This window comes from Lonchura striata, chromosome 2 (assembly GCF_050655825.1).
Source record: "Lonchura striata isolate lonStrDom1 chromosome 2, ASM5065582v1, whole genome shotgun sequence".
In the NCBI taxonomy this organism is placed as follows: Eukaryota; Metazoa; Chordata; class Aves; order Passeriformes; family Estrildidae; genus Lonchura; species Lonchura striata.
In genome coordinates, this window is record NC_140704.1 from 134,576,991 (window position 1) to 134,597,274 (window position 20,284).

Below are 20,284 nucleotides of genomic sequence, written 5' to 3' on the forward strand. Positions count from 1 at the left end.
GGCTTGTAGTCCCCAAGTCTTTACACAGGAGAAATGCCAGTGATTAAAAGAGTAATTTTCTTAAAGAAAACATATAGAATGATCTTTCAGTATTTCTGCTTCAAGAAGGGCTTGCTTTGAAATACTGAATACATACTAACACAAGACTAGTGGCTACCACACTGGTTTTGAACTTCTGCAAATATATAAAACCAGAATATTAGAACTTTGATCTGATTTTAGACCCATTTTTACAGAAGGAAAATTAAAAAGCTGACAAAGAAATTTCAAGGTCAGTAAGTCATTGTAAATTGTGTGTGTGAGCATTAGCATTGCTGACAGTGTGCACCATGTGTATCCTTGCCTTATGACACAAGCCAGATCAGGGCTGCACCCTCTCTGCTGGTTTCATGTTAAAGGTTACCTATAAAAGTAAAAATCTATCTAAGCTAATATAAAAAGAAGTGAGGTGATTAATGACCAATGACATCTATCAGAAGAGAGAATACTTTTTTGAATAATTAAATTAAGTCTCCATAATGTCCCCATTAATTATAAAACATATTGAGCAAACTCAACTTTGAAAAATTGCTTTGAAAAATGTTGCTATTATTTCATGTAATAATATATGCTACAGAAACCATATATTCTAGAAACATTGTTATCAAGCACATGATACACACACTGTAAGAATATCACTCCTATCCAGAGGAACTTCCAAAGGTTAGTGTGATTGTGACTGAAAATGTAGCCCCATTGCAGTAATAGGAATTTTAACATTGACTTCACTGGAAACATGCTTTCCCTCGTATATTTTCAGAGGTAATTGAGCCTAACATGATGAATAGACCATCTGTAAAATCATGAATCTTAGCCACAGAAAACATTTAGAACTAATAGAAAAGGAAGTTGTAGGACCTTTTTGAACCAGGCTCCGCAGGGCTGGTATTTCACTGTCACAGGTAATAAGAGAGAACTTGTGATATTTAGGAAGAACAGGTATGTTTGATAAAAGAAGTTGAAAAATACTCAGTCCTTCCTAGAAAGATTCAACACACTGGTAGAAAAAAGGCATGATTTAATCCCAATAAAGTGCTCCCCATATACATGTGTGTTTCTGTGTAGTTTGGCATGAATTATTGCATGTCTTTTCAAAAAAAAATACTCCAGATCTGGAAAAGAATCCCCATTTAGTTATAATTCTAAATCAACAATTTATCTACCATATAAATAAAGATGATTCCACAGAATACCAAGATGCAAATATCTATTGTTTTTTACTTCTGTAATTAACTTCTTAATTTTATTTTCTTTATTATAAATATAATATTCAAACATTTATTTGACTTATGGTAGTATCTCCCCCTATGAGCTGCTTATATTTCTATGGTTTACTTTAGAATTTAACTTGGCTTTTGTCCATTTTTATGAGGAACTTTTAATAGGACAATATTATTTTTACAGACAAGTTAAATATTAATCCAACCAGCACATAGTTTATGTTAGCCCAAAATAGAACTTCCTGAAGAGAACTACTACAGTTTCTCCTGAGAGCAAATTTTTTTCTGACTTCCCCCAGTCAGGAAGAAAATTTCACGTGGGCATATTTTAAGAAAGTTGCCCTTATTCATAATCTTTTCTTTTCCTTGTCTTGCCTTCTGTTTTTGTCCATCCTGAATAGCTCTTGATCTATTGACTTATATTGCTACCATTTCTTTAATTCCTCCATGCGGGCAGGCAATCTGGTTGTAGTTAGGAAAACATTATCTGCTTCTCCATGTCAAGACTCTTCATGGCTTCATGGTGGGGCAGCGGGCTCTTGGCTGCATCTCTAGGAGAAGGCAGTACCCAAGTGGCTGCAGAAGAGCCCTCAGGAGCAGAGGCAGTCCCAGGCTCTATAAAATGCCATGGCAAACCAGGGATTCTCTCAGGCTGCAGTTGGAGAACACCTGCTAGAGAAAGCAGCTGTAGAGGATGAGGCTGACACTCCAGCAGGAAGGAATTCGTGACATCACTGAATATTGCATTAATAAACACAAAGAGGCGCACAGAAGAGCAACAAAGTGTTAAATACCTAGAGACATCCTAAAAGTGGCTGAAGGACCCCTGAGGGAAGGGAGAAGAGGGCCTGGAGCTTGGAAGCAGCAGGGGGAAATGGGGGCATTTGATGCCTCCTTTTGCAACTGGGAAAGAGACCCAAAACTGCCTTCACCACCCATGCAGGTAAGGGATGCCACAGGCAGCACGGGCTCTGCACTGGCTCAGGACAAGTGCTGGGGCTGGTTATGGCACCCAGCAGCCTTACTGGTGAACAGTGAAAGGTGGTGCCCTTCCACACAATGCTGCTGCTTGCCATCCCTCTCACCTCCTGACTGAGGGATTACTACAGGCATATCTCAAAGCAGAGAGTGCACCTGCATTGAAATGCTCATCCTTTGTCTCCTGGTCTGTGGCAGGCCCTGGTAGAAGTGGGTTCTGTAGGATTGCTCCCACCTGGGAGCAATGCTGCGGTTGAGACTTAGCAGCTGCTCCATCCCCTTCTGCTGCCAAACCTCCAGTCCATACAGCCATGGCTGTACACAGTGTTGCACTGTACTGTGGGGAGCTCTAAATCTTTCCTTCCTTGTGGCTTCTGCTTCTCATGTGTCCCACCAAATATCAAAATAAAATCACCATAAAACCCATCCTACAGCAAGGAATTCTTCCTGCCTGTAGGGTCCACCTCTCTTGCTGGAGAAGGTGGTTAAAATCTGTGTAGTAGTGAATAACATTAAAGGGATATAATTCCTTGTAATCTTGCAACCTTAGTTTTGTAGATTAAATCTGAATGTTGTCGGTTGCAGTTTATTTTTTGTGAAACTGCTACATATAAATATGGAGCCAGTAATTTAGAAAGCAGAGTAGATGTTTAGCAGTGCAGGGAAACGCACATAACTGACACCTGCTTTATACAAACCTCACACTCTGTGTACAGGCAAAGTTACAAAGGAGGCATTTGTTGAGATCTTTGTTTTTATTACATAAACACTTGGAAGGAGCAAAACCTGCCTTGATAGGCTGATTTGGAAATATTTTTAAATATCCTGCAGGCATGTAAATTTTGGAAACACCACAGCAAACAGTGGCTTCCGTATTAAACATAGAGGAATCGCTGTGTTTAAAAAATATGAAGTCTGTGATACAAATCAACATGTGTCAGGAAGCTAAAAGTTAGGATGGTGCTAAAGTCTCCATCTCAGCTTAGGTCCTGGTTGCTCAACCCAATGCAGAGCACAACCCTCAGTACATCAGTCGCCTAACAATGGATTTCCCCTCAAGTGTTTCTTGTTACCATGAGGGTTTGTGGCCCAAGTTCAAAGTTATATAAGCAGCTATTTCTGTGTTTATGTCTGTAAAAATTATCCCGATATTAAAGCGGAAGTATAGTTCGGTGGTAATATGTATGAAGACACGTCCTGATAACGTGGAATGTCAGTCATTTCTTAGCATAACCAATTCAACATTGAACTTTTTGTAAACAGATGCTTGAAGACACCATGGAGCTGCTGTGACTATAATCCTACTGTAAATATTGTTTTCTCACTGGAGAACATTGCTAGGTTTGCAGTTGCAGCTAAGATGTTACTTGGCAATAAAATCGTGATCCGAATTACACTCCAATGTCATTATATCATCTGCAACATCTGTAGTCAGGATATATTTGGCATTTCAAGGTTGGGAGGAGGGAGAAAGCATCCTCAATAACACAGTGGTGCTGGTGCTTGGGAAGCGCCACGGGGGAATTAGGTTGCCTCCAAACACAATGCTGCTTTCAAATGCTTATTGTGTGGTGGGGAATGGCCTCTGGAAACTATTATTTTAGAAACAACACAAAACATCCCTGTTTTGGGGAAACTTAGCACAGCAATTGAAGGATCCATGGAGAAGCACAAATAGCAAATCATAATGATACGGCTGAATGTAAGGAGCAATGGTTCCAGGTCATGCACAGCAAGTAGACAAGGCTTTAGAGGGCCTTCAGGACAGAACGAGGATCATCTGTGCAGGAGGGTAGTTGCAGAAGATCTTGTGCCTATATTAGGCTAAAACAAAAAACCCCCATCTTTTGGCATTCTGCCCCTGCACAGGCTGTTTCTCCTGTCCTATGTCTGAATCAAAGGAACCAAAAGCCTGGTCCTGTTCCTTTGGATTTATTGCTGCAGTGGCATTCCTTCCTCCTGCAGTCAGAGATAAGATTTTATTTTTGCTTGAGGCTTTTAGATCATAAGGCTGGCTTTGTGCTCATCATTCTGTGTCATTCATGCCTGTTGCTCTCTCCATCCTGATGAATAACAGGGAAAAGAGAGTGACTTGTAAGCCTAAATCCACCACTGTGACCATTCCTCGTTAGTGATTGCCATTAAGGTATATTGAGTTTCTCTCCTGACTACAGGAAATCAGTTATTATCATGCTGTTTACTTCATTTTCCTTATGTATATTTTGACTGGCAGCTGCAATATATATTTTATAAGGCTCACTTCATTTCTGACCACTATTAGCAAAAGCAGAATAGCAGAGCATGTACAAAGAAAAAGGGGAAGGAATGAGATGTCAGAGAGTGAAGATGAGAGGCTCTTCTTGATCCTCAGCCACGCTGCTGTCAAACAAGAGCCTGATATATTGCAGATTTTTAAAGAAATTCATCTATAACCCTTGGGGTAGAACATCTCTACAAGCAGCTTGAGTCACCTAATTCACATATGTTATTCTCTTGGCTTTCCAGGCATACCAGAATTAAAAGCATATTTTACACATATTTTCTGCTGAGCCCATTTATGTTTTTTTCCTTATGATGTTGCGTGGAAGATGCAAGCCTCCAAAGCTGAGAGAGCTGGCAAAACATACCTACAGAGGTGCAAGGATGTTACTGCATGAAGCAGAGAAAATGAGGCTCTGGCATAATACATAAGGAGGAAAATGAAGATGCTCCTTTCAATTAAGCATACTTTTCAAATTATATTAAATGCTTTGCTGCTGGGTAAAACAGCCTAATTACTTCTGATGGTTGTTGACAGCGGCAGAATTGAATTAATGGAGAACAATCTGTTTTCTCGAAGATGCCCACGTAAAAAAGAAGATAAGAAACAGTGATAACTCCATTCTTCACAACTATTTTTTTTCAACCGAAACACCAGGCTCTGGAGGATAAAGCAAAATCCAGTTTGTTAGTTTGTTAGGAACATTTTGTACAATTTTTTATCATGAACAGCTATTAAGACTATCATCCTAGCCATGCAGCTTCAAGGACCTTGCCAATCCCAGCCACCTACAGCAGTCTCTTTCTCCCAGTGTTGCACAATATACAGCCTTACCTGGCAAATAAAAGTTAGAGCAAAACTGAAGTAATTAAAATATGAAACAGGAAGAATAACATAGGATGACTCTAGGAAGCAATACAGTTGAACCTTCCTGAAGTGTAACCATCTTTACTTATATTTTTTTGAGTAAGTGCTTCTCTAGACCCTGTGTAGGAGAGGCCAGGTATGGACATGCCACAGCTGGCTTGCTGCAAAGCAGATTTTCCTAAGTCACCTCTGTGGTGACTTCCTTTTCACTTCCAGTTAATACTCTCACTCTTCAAACACAGTTCTTATGTACTAGAGAATATTATACACCTTCCTTCGTGCTTCTTATTTTGGATTAAATTTTACCAAGCCAGTCCTGAAGCAAGGAGCTAGTCCTTCACATGGCCTCTGCAAGCTGTTCCTGTCTGAGGGTCTCTTGCACTGTGGTGTCTGACAGCGCTCCTGGTAATTAATTCAGTGGAGACCTGCTAAGAACTGACACGCTGATCTCTTACTGCTCTGCAAAGGGGACTGTAGCTGTTTAGTCTCTGTGTCCTGCATCTCTCCTTTCCTCCAGACTGCAGAGTATTTGACCATGCTCTTGTTACTTTCCCTGAAGTCAGGGCTGAGGTAATTCCTATGGCACAGAGGAAGCACATGCAGAGAAGGTGGTCTGGTCTGACTGCTGCACTTGGGGTTATTCCATCAAACACCTCTGCCACCTGCACTGACCAGCCTTGTAGGAAGGGGAACTTTGTCACAGTGCTGTGGGGGACAGAGCTGCCTGCCTCGTGGGGAGGTGCCAGCAGCAGAGCACTGCTGGGCAGCCCCACTGTCTCTGAGCAATTGTGGCTCTCATGAGGAAGATTTGGTGTGAAGTTGCTGCCAGTCACCCACCACAACAGGGTCTTGGCAGCTCTGCCCACAGAGATGTAGCTGGATGTTTTCTTTATAATGGAAAAGAAAGCAGTCTCCATGGCTGTCAGCATGAAGAAAGTCACAGAAAACAGGATAGATGTGGATATTTTTCTATATATCCACATGTGTACATGGTATTTGCATATTTCTTTCAATTTAGGGAGCTTAGTATCTTAACAAGACCAACTTTACTACAAACTAGTGGTGTTCTTAATCAGACAGTAACTGTGTTTTTTAACCTGAAGCTCCTTTATATTTATCACATTCCCTTGTTCTGACACAACAGTAAATTAAAAATAAGAAGGCAGGATGGAAGTAGGCATTTGAAATGCATTGCCTCGAGTGCATCTTTTTCTCTGCAATTTTTCAAAAGTATCACTCTGAAGGTACACAGGGCAGCCAATAAACCGAACAGCTGCTTAAAGTAGGATTTAATGTTTGTGGAATTGTCAGAAACAGGCAGTGGCTCATAATGAAAAGACTCAGATTTTGAAATGCACTGCAATCAGATGAATGGCCTCAAATGAAAAACAGGGCTGTGAAGCTGTGCAATGTTGAGGGTGGCCTAAGTTCTGTGTTCCTATAGTTCTAGAAATGCCATATATTCTTAAGACTAGCTCTAGTAACAGAAGTAATGGTATCCTACCTTTTCTGAATCAAATATCCAGAATAAATGAATTAAAGCTGGATTCCTATCTTCCATGTGTGTTATATATTTTTTAAAGAATTGTATTGACGAGATCTCAGTAATTTCACAATTATTATCTCTAGAAAACATATTTCTGTTAATAGGATTTCATTTTCTCAGATTCATTCAATGTCTTCAAGTATTCACTGAGTGTCTTTCTCATATTTTAATTTTATAAATGCTAGTCTCTTGGCATACTCAATACTTTGAATTTTCAAATAAAGCCCAATAGATTACATTGTACTGAGCCACTTTCTTGCTAATCTGCATGAAAATTTGTTTGAGAGATTTCACATTTGGTAAATAGTCTTAGATGGGCCTTTGAAATCCATTCCTTTCATGCACAAAACACAAATGTAATATTACAGTTATACACACATATGAAATTGAGCAATATATGTAGGAAATACTAAACACTCAAAGATATGTTGAGCTTCAGTGTTATTAACAGCAATATTTTTCAATTTTCACCCCATAAATCTTGAGAGCATTTGCTGATGGATAACACAGGAAGCAGAGAAACAGCATGTTTTTTTCTCTTTAGGGTGCTTTGGGATGTCACTAACTGCCTGGACATCAGCAAATTTGAGGTCAGGGCAAGGCAATGCCAGCACAAGGCTCCCCTCAGCCTTTGACCTGTGGCTGTGCCAAAGGGGGCTGGACAGGAGGTGCCAGTGGGTGGCAACAACAACTGGTGCATCTCAAGGATCAACAACAGCACAGACTCCAGCAGAGTGCATTTTTCTCTAACTCGGTAAGTTTTCATGATCTGGAAGCTTCACTATTATGATACAATTTTCACTGATAGTCCTTTTTTCCCTTAGCCATTTATTTTACTGGCAGAAGGATTTTTTCCCTCTGTCAGCAGAAGGTGACTTACTCAGAGATATGGCAACAGGACCTCTATAAAGGGAGTTTTTGAGCAATCCCCTTCATAGCAATCATTTTCACTCATGAGCTCTTATCCCTCCTAAAATTCACCTGCACTTTCACTATTATCTATTTTGCTGGTGGATCTGAGTTAGGACTCAAGCTCTTTGGGCTGTCTCTGTCAAAAGCAGAGCAGCAGGAGGTCCTGCACACTTCAGGGCTGAATGTCCTTGTGCAGCAGCCTGTCCACAGCAGCTGCAGAGAGAAACCTTGGGACCTCATCTCTGAAATCAGTTAAGTCATCAAGTGAAGCTCTCTAATTTGGGGCTAAGGATCTCAGTGCTTGCTTTGTTAGGTGATGGACCATATTGTGAATTTCTGGAACCCCAGTACTGAAGATGCTCTTGCTGAAAGACAGAGTCTATTATTTAATGTTTATTGCTTAATGTACAGCTATACTATTTTGGAGAGCTGAAACTGCATTTTCTTCACAGTCTTGTGCTTTGGTGGGCTTCGTGTCTGTTCAAGGTTTGGCCAGTGCAGTGTTGGGGTTCTGTGAGATTACATTTGTAGATAAACCTAAAGAAGTAAGTATGCATTCTTCTTCCCTTTGCATATGCCTTTTCTAAACTTTTCTCCTTTCAGCTTGTCAGGCAGGGCAATCAAGAATCCAGTTTTACCATCTCATTTGACTGTATTCAACTTGCAAATGTGTCTGTGCATTCACAGCAGCAGTCAGTGAAGCCAATATATAGTAAAAAACTGCTGCCTCTGGATCAGCCCCCTCCAGGTATCTGAGGTAGGCAAAGATCTACTGGTGTTTTTCTGGAGGTAGCCTGAAGAGCCAAGAGTAGGCAGGATGTATTTCAGGATGGCATTTGTTTCTGTTTTCTAGGACTTGCAGCCCTTGTGGACTCCCCCGGGGCAGAAGGCTCACTTCAGTGCAGGCAGTGCATAAGAGGATGCAGAACTGATAACATCAACAGCAGTGTGGAGGAACAAGCAAGCCATGCCAACACAGCAACTTCACTGCGCATATATATTGTCTTTGGAGGCTCCTGCTCTGGAAGACAGTGCCACTGCTCTTCAGGAACTCCTTAGGAGTGCAAAGGCCACAAGGAGTAGCACTGCTCTGTTTCCAAAGTTCCCTGCCCAGTGTGTCTATGATGGCTGTATTCTTTGGCATGTGGAGGTGTGTCTTCACCTCACTCTAGAAATGGTGGGAACTGGAGGCAGAAGGATGCATTACCAAAGACCTGCTGAGTCTAATGAGGTGTGTAATCAAGCATCTGGAATACCATGTTCAGTGTGTAATTTCAAACAGAATTTGGTATGCTGTAGGAAAATATATCAGAAAATTTCTCCCATGAAGAAACAGACACATGGGTGATTCTTCCCCTTTCCCCTCTCCTTGGGACCAGTCCAGAGTCAAATCCCAGTTCTCCACCCTAGAGAATATCACAGCTCCTCCCTGCATGGCTATTTACCTTCTTGATTGCTCTTTATGAACTTGTCATCTCCCTTCACCAAGTTCCTAGTATTTCTGCAGGCATCTTTCCATTCCAGTATCTTCTTTCCAGGTATCAGTTTTGGGTATATGGTCCTGACATTGAATTTTCTGTGGAAGTAGTGAGCCCATCTGTGCTCTTTGGGTATTTCTGTTCCTTGCCCAGTGGCTCTGTGAACTGGCAGTGTTGACCATGCTGGAGCTTGGACCAGTGGCTTCATTTCAGAGTGCTCTTGCCCCTTATTTTGCAATGTCAGACTGCAGTTTCAGCTGTGTCTAAGTCCAAAGTGCTTTTTCTGCAATAGCCAGTCCCAGCAGTAGTAGATGACACTGCAAAGCATCAGCACACTGAGCAGAAAAGCAAAGTACAGCCACGGCTGTGCACACAGTACCTTGCTTCTTTCACAGTGCACACAGTACCTTGCTTTCTGAGTCACAGCACTCTGCTTAAATGGAAATAAAAAGCACTAGCAGGAGTTAAGTCAGCAGAGGTAGGCTGGCTGCAGCACAGTGCCTGACCTCAGCACTGCCCCATGGATCAACAAAAGCAATGATCAATCAGACAAGCTCCAGTTGCAGAAGCTTCACCCTTATCAATGAAGTGCAAAGCAAGAAGCACTTTATTTAATTTTCCAGATGTAGGGATTAATTTGAAGTTTGCAAAGCACTTTTCCTGGTCCAGGGGAGTACTCCACAGATGGAGAGTATGGAAGTGCAATAAATAAAACACACCAAGTCATTTTTCTTGAACAGGGTCTCTTCTCTGATCACACCACTCCTCTACACTGATTGTCCGCTTGGCAAGGCAAACACATTCTTCTCTCACATGTCTGTACTCACTTTGTCCCTCCTGCTAATCATCTGGTACAGACAGTAAACCATAAACCATCCTGTGTCTGCTGGAACTCAGATGCCTCAGCCTAGTGACTGGTGCAGAAAATGGACTGAGCACCTTGTGGCTCACAGGCATTTGGGGTCAGCAAGCTGCTGATTTGCTGTCTTTGGAAAGCAGAACACCGTGGCTGCCTGGTGGGGAAGAGCAGATATAATTGCAGGAAGTAAACTAATTCATGCAAAATGAAGCTAATCATTTATGGTGGGGCACACAGCCATTCTTCTGCAGTGCTGAACAATTACTTCTAAGTCATGTTTCAAAGCTAACATGGATGTGTGCTTGAGTAGCTGGAGCAGAAAGAATCTCACTGAGTGAGCTGATTTCCACTGCGTTCCTTGCCCCTACTCCTTCAGCTGAGGCAAGTCTTCCCTCTCAGACTGTCAGGATAGTGTCACTAGTTACTGACAAGTATGTTGATATTAAAAGCAGAAATTCAAAGGATCAAATCTAGCTGGGGTTTCTGCTCACTAGATATTATTGCAGTTCAACTGCTCTGTGCCTCTGTCCCAGAGAGTAAGAAACCCAGAGACCGTACTCTAAAGAGAGACACTACCACCCTGATCTCAGTTGCAGTCAATCTCTGCTCTTGTTAGAAGTGATAAAGATGCAGAAAAATGTGAAAGATCTACCTGAAAGGTGAAAGATCCAAAGTATGATCTAGCTTTGCCCCTACACATTTCAGTTCTGCTTTATCTCGTACTTCGCTTCTTAAATTGTTGCAATTGCAATTCAGTGTGTGGTGCTGCTGCACGGCAAAGATGTTTCCTTCTAATTCCTATTTCCCGGCAATAGAGATCAGAGGAAGAGCCTGGCAAAAAGAAGTCATCAAAGACAAAAAGCGTCCTGGCCTTAGCAGGTTCTCGGTGAGGGAGCAGTGAATGACAGGGAGGATCACAAACATGAGGAGGGATAAGTTTTGGACACTCATACAAAGAGGAAAACCTTGTATCTCCTCTCAGTGTCTCAACATCCTACATGCTACTATAAGCAGCCCAGCTCTCCATATGTGTTTGTGCCTGTGCATGATGTTTCCTTCGCATTCAGTTTGGCTTTTAAAGGGTTTGGTCTTCAAAACCTTGGTTTTGGATTTCTGTCTTCTTTAATGGGAAAAAATAATAAAATTAAATCTTCACTTGGCACTTGCATTAGCAAGCACCTGGCTCTAACACAACAAATATGCTAGAAGAGACTGATATTTAAGTCACCAACAGGTAGGACATAACCTTGCCTTTCTGCTGGGTTTCTTGCTTATAAAACCACAAAAATACTTCCTGGAGAATAAATTATCTAGCCAATTTCCTCTGTTTTCCTGTTTGTAAATTGCTTCTAAGTAGCTCATGTTTCTCTTGAATGCACTTTTGATAAATACATCAGGCTATGGACAAGCAGTTTATTGTGACTGCTCAGTGTTTAAGACTTAAGCTTGTTTCAATCATTTAAATTTTATACAAAAGCTATTTTTATTTTCTGAATGGATAAAAGTACCACAGAGCCTGGTTTCTGGTGTGAAAACTAATTCCTAGAAGTGCCACCTTTGTGTGTGACAATTTAATAATTTTCATTTAAAATAATTTCTTCCACAAAATAATTTTGTTTTAAGGAGCCCAGTGACCCCAGTTTAAAGGCTGTGAAAGCTCCAGTAAATAGTAGATTAAACTCCCTTGGAGATTCAGGAATGGATATTTACCACCAAATCTGCACATTGATTTGCATGGCCTCTTTGGAGTAACTTCAGTGCTCTGTGTAGCTCTCAGGAGCCTCAGTCCAAAATATGAATGACACCAGGCAAGAACAAACTGAAAGCTGGGACACAGGCCATGCATCTCTGGGTGTGGAAAGAGAGTGGGGAGGATATGATTCCGGTGAAGATCTTTCACATTTACAGACTATCCCAGCCCATTGAGAACCTTTGCTGTGCTATTTGGAAAGGATCTTGCAAAGTAACCACTGCTTTCATTTAGACCTGACCCGTGCAGGCTCACAGCAGAGTCTCTCTTATGTTTCTCTCCCAGGTGTTTACAGAAGAGATCAGTAAGGGTGTCCTCAGCTCTCTCCTGCAGAGTTTGTTTTCTCTTCCTTACCTTTCTAAGCAGACAAAACAACAGCTTCAGCTGCCCCAAGGTGCTTGTGGATGCAGTGCTCTCAGAAGATGTTGTGAACGGGGCTCCTTCAGGCAGACCATGGTTGAATAGGAAGACCACAAACAATCCCTTTAAAATGTATCATGTGTGATGCAGGTGCCCTTTTGCCATCCAGCTCAACCTCCTCCACAAACATCAGACAGCCATTACAGAACAAGAAGAGACTGCTAATTAATAGACACTGCAGGTGCAGGTGCTCCTGTAGCTGCCCTTGCTGACCTGGCCCATTTACACACACAGCACGTTTAACATCACAGACCTGAGCTGCCCCAGCAAGCAGTGCCAGGTCCTTATCCACTGTCATTCAGTGATGTGCCTGCTCCCTTATCCTACAGGGCACTTAGGACAGCACTGCAATGTGGAATTTGGGACTGTAAACCAGCTATGTGAGAGGAGATGTAACTATAGCAGTTGGATATAAACTGATCTGCAGCTTCAGATTCTACCAGAGGCACCCAGAGGTTTCAGTGATATTTTAGCAATAAACATATGAGATGTTGAAATTTTTGCTATTTTATGTAGCTGTTTGAAAAATAATTTTTTATAATGTTGAAAAACATTCGAGTTCTAACAATGTCTAATCCAGTCATCCCCGAAACTTGTTAAATGCAGTAACCAATGTCCAAGAATATTTTAGCTAGACTATTCCTTTGAATAAAAACTGGCTTTATTGGTATTCGTTAAGCCATTTAGCTGCATTCCACAAACATTTGTGTTTACCAGAATGCTTGTAAAAAGGAAAAAATGTTGTAAACATTCAAGTGAATGTGGATTTATACAAAAACTTTTGCCTTCAGAATATTAAAGTAGCTGCCTTAAAATGTCTCCCTTGATTTAGAAGGGATCCGCTGAGGGAATAAAAATAATGTATAACATTAATCATCAGTGGTAAAAAAAAAAAAAATCTAAATAACCCCATTGCCTTTGGTGTACTTACTTTGGATTTATAGACATCTGATGAAACCAGATCTGAGCTTTTATTTTTACAAGCCTCTGTTTTTTTATCTAGAATGGCTTTCAGACAAAATACTTTGAATCAAGTTCTGTTGTGTTTGTTTGTTCTGTGCTTTGTAAAACTGTTGAGAATTATTTAATCTGTACATGATCATGGGACTGAAGATAATGTAACATAAGACTTACTAAAATCACATCAAATAAAATTATGTTATACTGTGAAGTCAGAAAAAATCCTACTTTATCTCAGAAAATGTCTCATTTTCAGTGACGTTTGCCAGTATGACAAGTACAGACTGATGTGGTGTGTGGACTTGCACTATTTGCAGCCTCAGCACTTCTCCCTACACTTTTTCTATGGGTCCTTGGGTCACCCTGAAGTCACTGTCCTCTGGGTCACCCTACTTTCACCCACTGTGACCCCTTCCAGCCTGAGTCAACTGTCTGGAAACCTTACATCTTCCAGGAGCTGTAGCTGCAGGACATCTCAGCATTGCTGACTTCCTCAAAAACTGGAGACATATCTTCTAGCCTTTAAGGTATGAAACCAAGATGTCAAAATCTCTGCAAGCCATAGTTCTTCCAGTGGAAAAAACCCACCCAAGACATCAGGGAGACACAGAAATTATTGCACTTCTTGGTGTGGTATCTAGTCACCCTTGTGGCAAGGGATCAGCAGTCCAAACAGCTCTGGGAGAGTAAGCTCAAGCTGTCAGTGACTGACCTGGCTTAGATGAGCTTCCCTCAACTGATCCATACTGCTGGGGAACAGCAGAAGAGCCCTTGGAAATGGAGGTACAAACCAGGAATCCTTAGGAGAAAGCTGTCTCCATTTCCTTAATGAAATACAGGCCAAATATTTCCAGCAAAATCAGCATTTGTCTGAAACATTTGTTCCACAGAACATTTCAAAATTTCTTAGGATGGATTTTCTTGATTTGTAATAAAGCTTTTCATGCTGGCAGAATTTCTTATTAAATATGGGTATCTCAGCTTGAATCAAAATATTCCTTTAGCAAGCAATTCTGAAAAACAACACCCATCCTTTGTTCCTTTTCCCAAATTTCCTTACTCTTTTGTCTGACCACAGACAAAATGATCACTGCTATGCCTCTGCTCCACTAATGATTCTGTTGTGCCTCTTTGTGATAATGGTATCACAATGTGAAGAAGAGATTACATAGCAAATTCACAGATTTTGGCATGAGACACCTTCAAGTGACTTTACAGCACCTTGAGGAAAGTAGCTTATGATCCTGACGGCAATGAGCAGGCTTTCTTCAGGTGACAGACTACAGATTCTGGCTTCCTCCATGAGAACTGAGAGCACTTGGCCATGAAGTGTACAAAATTTCCACAAGTGTTAGATTTTCTTATCTTTACAGGCCAGGATACTTGTCTGCAGGCTGAGGTGTAACATTTTACCCAGGTTCCTTTACTGCTGAAGTAGGAAAGAGAAACTGTGGAGGGAAATCTACAATAATTATCTTGTTCAAATACTGTGAGGAGAATAATTGCTCAAATCAGTCATCTTTAGAGAGCTGCAACATGTGCCTTAGTTGCAGCTGGTCAGATGTACTCTCTGGTCCATGAAGATTCCAAATCCAGCGCTCACCTTCTACATTTTAGGTGTGTTGATCACCAAGGGAGATGCTGAAGAAATGAATTCTCTGATCCTGAAGACCAGGAGCTGGAATAAATTGCTGCACTGTGTTTTTCACCTGGCCACTGGAAAAACAACCTGGATTGAGTTGGAACTAAATTATCTGTCTTTCCTGCACTTGGTCATTGACCTTGCTTTTGAAAAGACAATAAGTGTAGAGAGTCAGTCACCACAGCAAGAGAAAGCTACAAAACAGAACTCTGCAATAATTCTTCTCTCTGAGTTAAAGACTTTCAATCACTTTATCAAAGTACTTGCAATTCTCATTTGAAAGTCGTGGAAATAATAACTAATACTGAGTAAAAATAATTAGATATATTTCATCAAAAGTTGGAAAATCTGGTAAACAACGATTGGCAATTTCTAATTACCTAACTGTGCCAGAAAAGGCAGCTAACAAAGCACAGTTGCTATTCCAGATTTCACATTCCCAAGTGAAAACTGGGAATGTGAAACCAATACAAAATGGTTCAATGAATAGTACTTGACGAAGTTTCTTTTAAATCAGGCCCTGTGGCATTTGATCTGTGTATTCTTTAGTGGCCAGGACAGGATGTCAGTCAGGAGGTTAAGAAAAAAGCCCTGTTCTTAACCTCAAGCCATTCACACTTGTTCGATGAACTGAATCATGAGGGTTGGTTGTGCTTCCGTGAGCTGTAAACAAATCCCCTTGTGTAAATATTCACTCAGACAAGAAGTAAATTCACTGCGACTGCATTTCTGCCATTTCCACCCACTCATGTGTGCTAGAGCCACTGCACTTCAGGGTCACCTAAAATTAATAGTAAACTTGAAAACAGGTGTCATTCTACAGACAACTAGCAGTCACCTTTGTAAAGGTTTTGTTCTATCTGACCAAAGATTTGGTGAAAACTAGGTAAATTCTATGGTATGTCACAACATGGAAACCAGCAATCTTTAAATATGGCAAGCTACAAAGAGTTCTTCTGTCTGGGAACAGTGCTCAGCAAACCAATCCTATCCATAGTTATCTCAACAGTGTCTGTGCACATGGCCTCCATGGGCAAATCATGCTGGGAAGTCAGAGCAAAGCAACCAATGAAGCAACAAAAGATGTTTCTCATGACAGAATAGAAATTATCTGTTTTCTAGAAATAGCTGGCAGTCAGCTATTTCTGATAGAAATCCTGGTAGGACCTAAAGACAGAGAAAATACTTTTCAGATCTCTGGGAAGAAGTCTGCATGAAAGAAACTACAAAGATAGGTATAAGACTGCTCTTACAGATTAAAACGATTATCCCAAACACCTCAACACCTTTTCTACACTTGTTAAATAATGCCTAAAAATTACCAACAGCACTGTGAAGAGGAGAGCATCCCATCCTGCAACCTGTCAGCTGCACAATGTATATGCTAGGAGAAATAATTTGGGATCAAGAGCTGTTGATCTGCTCCCCACACATTGAATGTTCTGCTCCTTTTACACATTAAATTCTTTGATTTCCTAATTGGGTTAGGAATTATATGCCTGTCAACTAAGGCGTGGGACTTTGAATTACCTACTTTCTCATTTTTAACAGTATCTTGAACTACTCTTGCTTTCAATGGAAAAAAAACCTACTGGCAAATTTTATGAAGCAAGACTGAAAGTTAGAAAAATATCCAGACAAATGCCACCTACATTTATATATTTCTGCTAGTTATTTGCATTACTGTAATAAAAAAAAAGATAGGAAAAGAAGGAAGAAATGGCTGGCTTAATCTAAGCTACCCACTTACATCATATCAAGGTTAATCAAAAGATCTCAGTAGGGATTCCTTCTGTAGTCTGCCCTGATTACCATTCTAGGGTTACTCTGCAGGAGTTCTGCTGTGTTTTTTATCCTTACTCAGAGGCAGCAGTTTTTTCTGTCTCTATGTACAGTACCACTTAATAGATTAAGGATGTAAGGATTTTCCTGGTATGTAAACAGAATAATGTAATAGAGTAGATCATTATTTCTAATACATTTCCACTAAATGCATCTCAATTCTTACACCATTTTGATTTCACTCACTATGTTCTGTCTGATAATTCCTGATTATGTCAGGATTATGTCTTTTTCAATTTCATTATTTTCTTCTATTTCTTTTACTTTTCCTTTGACCTTTCATTCCTGCTTGACTCCTTTGTATTTCAATTGTATGCCATGATTTTCTTCTGCTCCTAGTTCCTTTCATCCCACTCTCCTTTATTAGCTTTTTCCTCTGTTTCTTCATGTTGTACTCCTCATTGTCCTCATATCCTTCACTTTTAGTAAACTGCCACATTGGCATGAATTCCTGGGGAAGATTAGAGATGTATGTCCTTCAAGGATAGCGGAATTTATCAACAATCAGGTCTATGAATGAAAGCCAGTTTCTATTCAGGGAAACAAAAAAAAAAAAAAGCTGAAACGTTAGAAAAGAGAGAATGATTTGAAGACTGGAAGTCAGCTTAAGAGTCAAGGTAATAGGCTCTATTTTGGCGCTACTGCAGGCTTGATGAGTGACCTTGAGCAAATTACCCAACTTACATGTGCCAGGATGAGCAATTTACCTACCTGCTAAAATTACCATAACAATATTTCTGTCTTAGGAGTGCTGCAAAGTTTAATTAAGCTTGGTAAGCACTCAAACATTCTTCATTTAGTAAAATTACCCTCATTATGCATTAACCCACAATTACATTTTTCAGCAGTAGGTGTCTTATCTTCTCTGTTCTAGACTTGAATATGACAGCATCCTTCAGCTACGTTTTGCCAATAATTAAATGATTTTGGAAAATATATTAATTAGAGCTGGAATTATAGCAATTTCTTGAAATCTCTAAAATACCTTTGAATATTACAAAACCCCTGTACAGACATGCAGCTGCAGAATTCACCCATCTTTTCTCCATAACACAAATTCCTCATCTGGCTGCATACATCTGCCTTCAACCCACCTTACCTTGGCATAGGACATGCCTTTCCTAAAGGCTCAGGTGTTACTTAATTGCTGACACAAATAAATTTGGTGGATCCACATGGAAAAGGCTTGTTCCACATAATATCTCCAAAAATTCCATTGAACATGATGGGATGCCTCAGCCTCCACAGCATGCCTGTGCCACTTTTATCATGATGGAGTTTCACCCCAGGAGCAAGACAGCAGGCAGCAGCCTGCCACTCTTGCTACAGAGGGCAGGACAGCAGGTCATGGGGCTGTGTTACCCAGGCTGTGGTGCCTTGGGGCTTTCATGCCATCCAGGCAGCAGGGCCACAAGACAGTGTCACCCAGCAGGGCCACAGGACTGTGTCCAATGTGCCCAGGAGCCCCCTGGCTCTGTGTAGCTGTTTTATCAGTAATATTATACTATATAATAAAGTTATAATAAACTTTAGTTTCATGTGAAAGTCATGAAAGTGGAAGCACTTTGAAATTAGGTTTAAGTTCCATGCTTTGTCTTATATAAGCAACTATTCATGGTAATTCAACTACACACATCAGAGAGAGGACTAGATTTTAACACAGTTTTGCACAAGGGTTTTGCACAAATGAAATCCAGTAAAATGTTTTTATCAAAAGTGGATACACTTCTTTTGATTTATTTTTGATACAGATGCAGACTGACTTTTTTCATAACTAAACCACACCCCTGAAGATACTTCCAAGTTACTTTTTTCTGCAAAGATCCGAATAACATCTCATTTCTGAGGCTCTTGGCTGACACGGCTTTCTTACAAATCCCTCCTCCCTGAAAAGGGACACTAAAGCCTACTTCTATGCATCTCAAAGGGAAATTCAGTACCTTTTTGTCTGACTGTTTATCATTTCTTGCAAATACTCAAATCTATTTCCTTTGGAAAAGTTCGTCTTTGTATGACAGGCATACAAATAGGTTTTATTATAGTACTCTATTCACTGCTGCAGCTTAGCCTGGAGATAAAAAGGAATTCATTTTCTAGATTTTTCCCAAATGTCAGCTCTATATTATCAGAGTTCTTAACTCAAGAAGAATGGGCAAATGAAAAGAATTATGAAGCAATATATAATATCTGACTTCATGTTAGTGACCAAGAGCCCAAATTTACCCCCCAGTGAACTGAATCAAAGTAGAATCAGGATTGTAAGATTAGGCAGAAAAGCACAAGTCATCTGAATTTCAATTATAGTAACTTAGACCCTGCAATCTTTTAAATATTAATGGTGAACTCTGCTCATTGACTTAACCAAACTGCCATGTATAGTTTACTGTTCTGTAAAGGTCAGAAAAATTGGATTTTCTTTTCCCTTCTATTTTTTCCCTTTAGCAATATTTGACATATATATCCAAGATTATTTTTAAGAAAACAAACCAAACAAAAAATTACCTTTATCGTACTAGGACATTTCTACCCCTGTAAAGCAAAGCAGCTTCTCATGACAATAAAGAATCTGTAGATTATAATCTCCTGATTGCTCACTTTCCTATTGTTTTTTGCTGAGACTGAAAGGAAACCAAACAGTGCAGGAACCTCTTCAGACATGATTGCTGTATCTGCTTTTGCCACCTTGGCCATTACCTGTCAACATGTGATTTGGTTTTTTAGGACTATACAATCCTATACAATTAGGATCAGATCCCAACCAATGGTTTATTTCATGGAGGGTAACCATGATGGCCTCTCCTATCCTATCCCTATCCAGTGGGTGTTCCTGTTACGAGAAACTTATTCCCACTTTGCAAATTTTCCAAATTTCTCTTTGCAGTAGTTTGTCCACAGGTAAAGATACTTCATCAAATTGTGCTGACTGGGAGGTATTCCAACAGTATGATTTGTGGCACCAGAGTGGTTTAGATGTGTCAGCAGCTGCAGATGTTGTGCTGATTATCAAAGATAGATAGAAGGTGGGTAGAAAGCTTCACACAGTCAATCAAAGTCAAGGTAAATATGTTTAGAAATAGAGTAGCAAAAATAAAGCAAAAACCCCAGTACCTGAGAACTTGTACTGCCTGCTTCTTCCCTCCCAGTGTCTCATCTTCAAGAGCTGGACTGAGGACGCAAGAAGTGACTCCTTCCACGGTGAAGGTACACCATGTAGCTCATAGCTCCAGGAGTGTGTTGAACCAGACATGGACTGGAAGATTATGCAGGCTGAGCAGCTCACACGCTCTGCTCTGAAAAGGAAGCGTAACTCTTGTTAAACAACTCTATGCATTGCAGTCTTTCAGCGCAAAGGAGATATAAAATGGCACTCCCAGGAACCCCCTTCTTTTCATCTCACTACTGAGCTCCAGACAAATTTCTTCAACTACAAGTACCAACTTAGTGTAAGTTTAATTGACTGCAATAGAAGCATGACTGCAATTGACTGCAATTGACTGCAATAGAGGCAATG

At 40.4% G+C, this 20,284-nt stretch overlaps 1 long non-coding RNA gene across 1 annotated transcript; it reads left to right on the top strand.

Moving 5' to 3' along the window:
- The first annotated feature begins 7,303 nt into the window (after positions 1-7,303).
- On the top strand, positions 7,304-13,516 carry LOC146768437 (uncharacterized). The gene is made up of 2 exons (XR_014953011.1): positions 7,304-9,053; positions 12,195-13,516. It is a non-coding gene; the product is annotated as an uncharacterized LOC146768437 (long non-coding RNA).
- Positions 13,517-20,284: the final 6,768 nt, after the last annotated feature.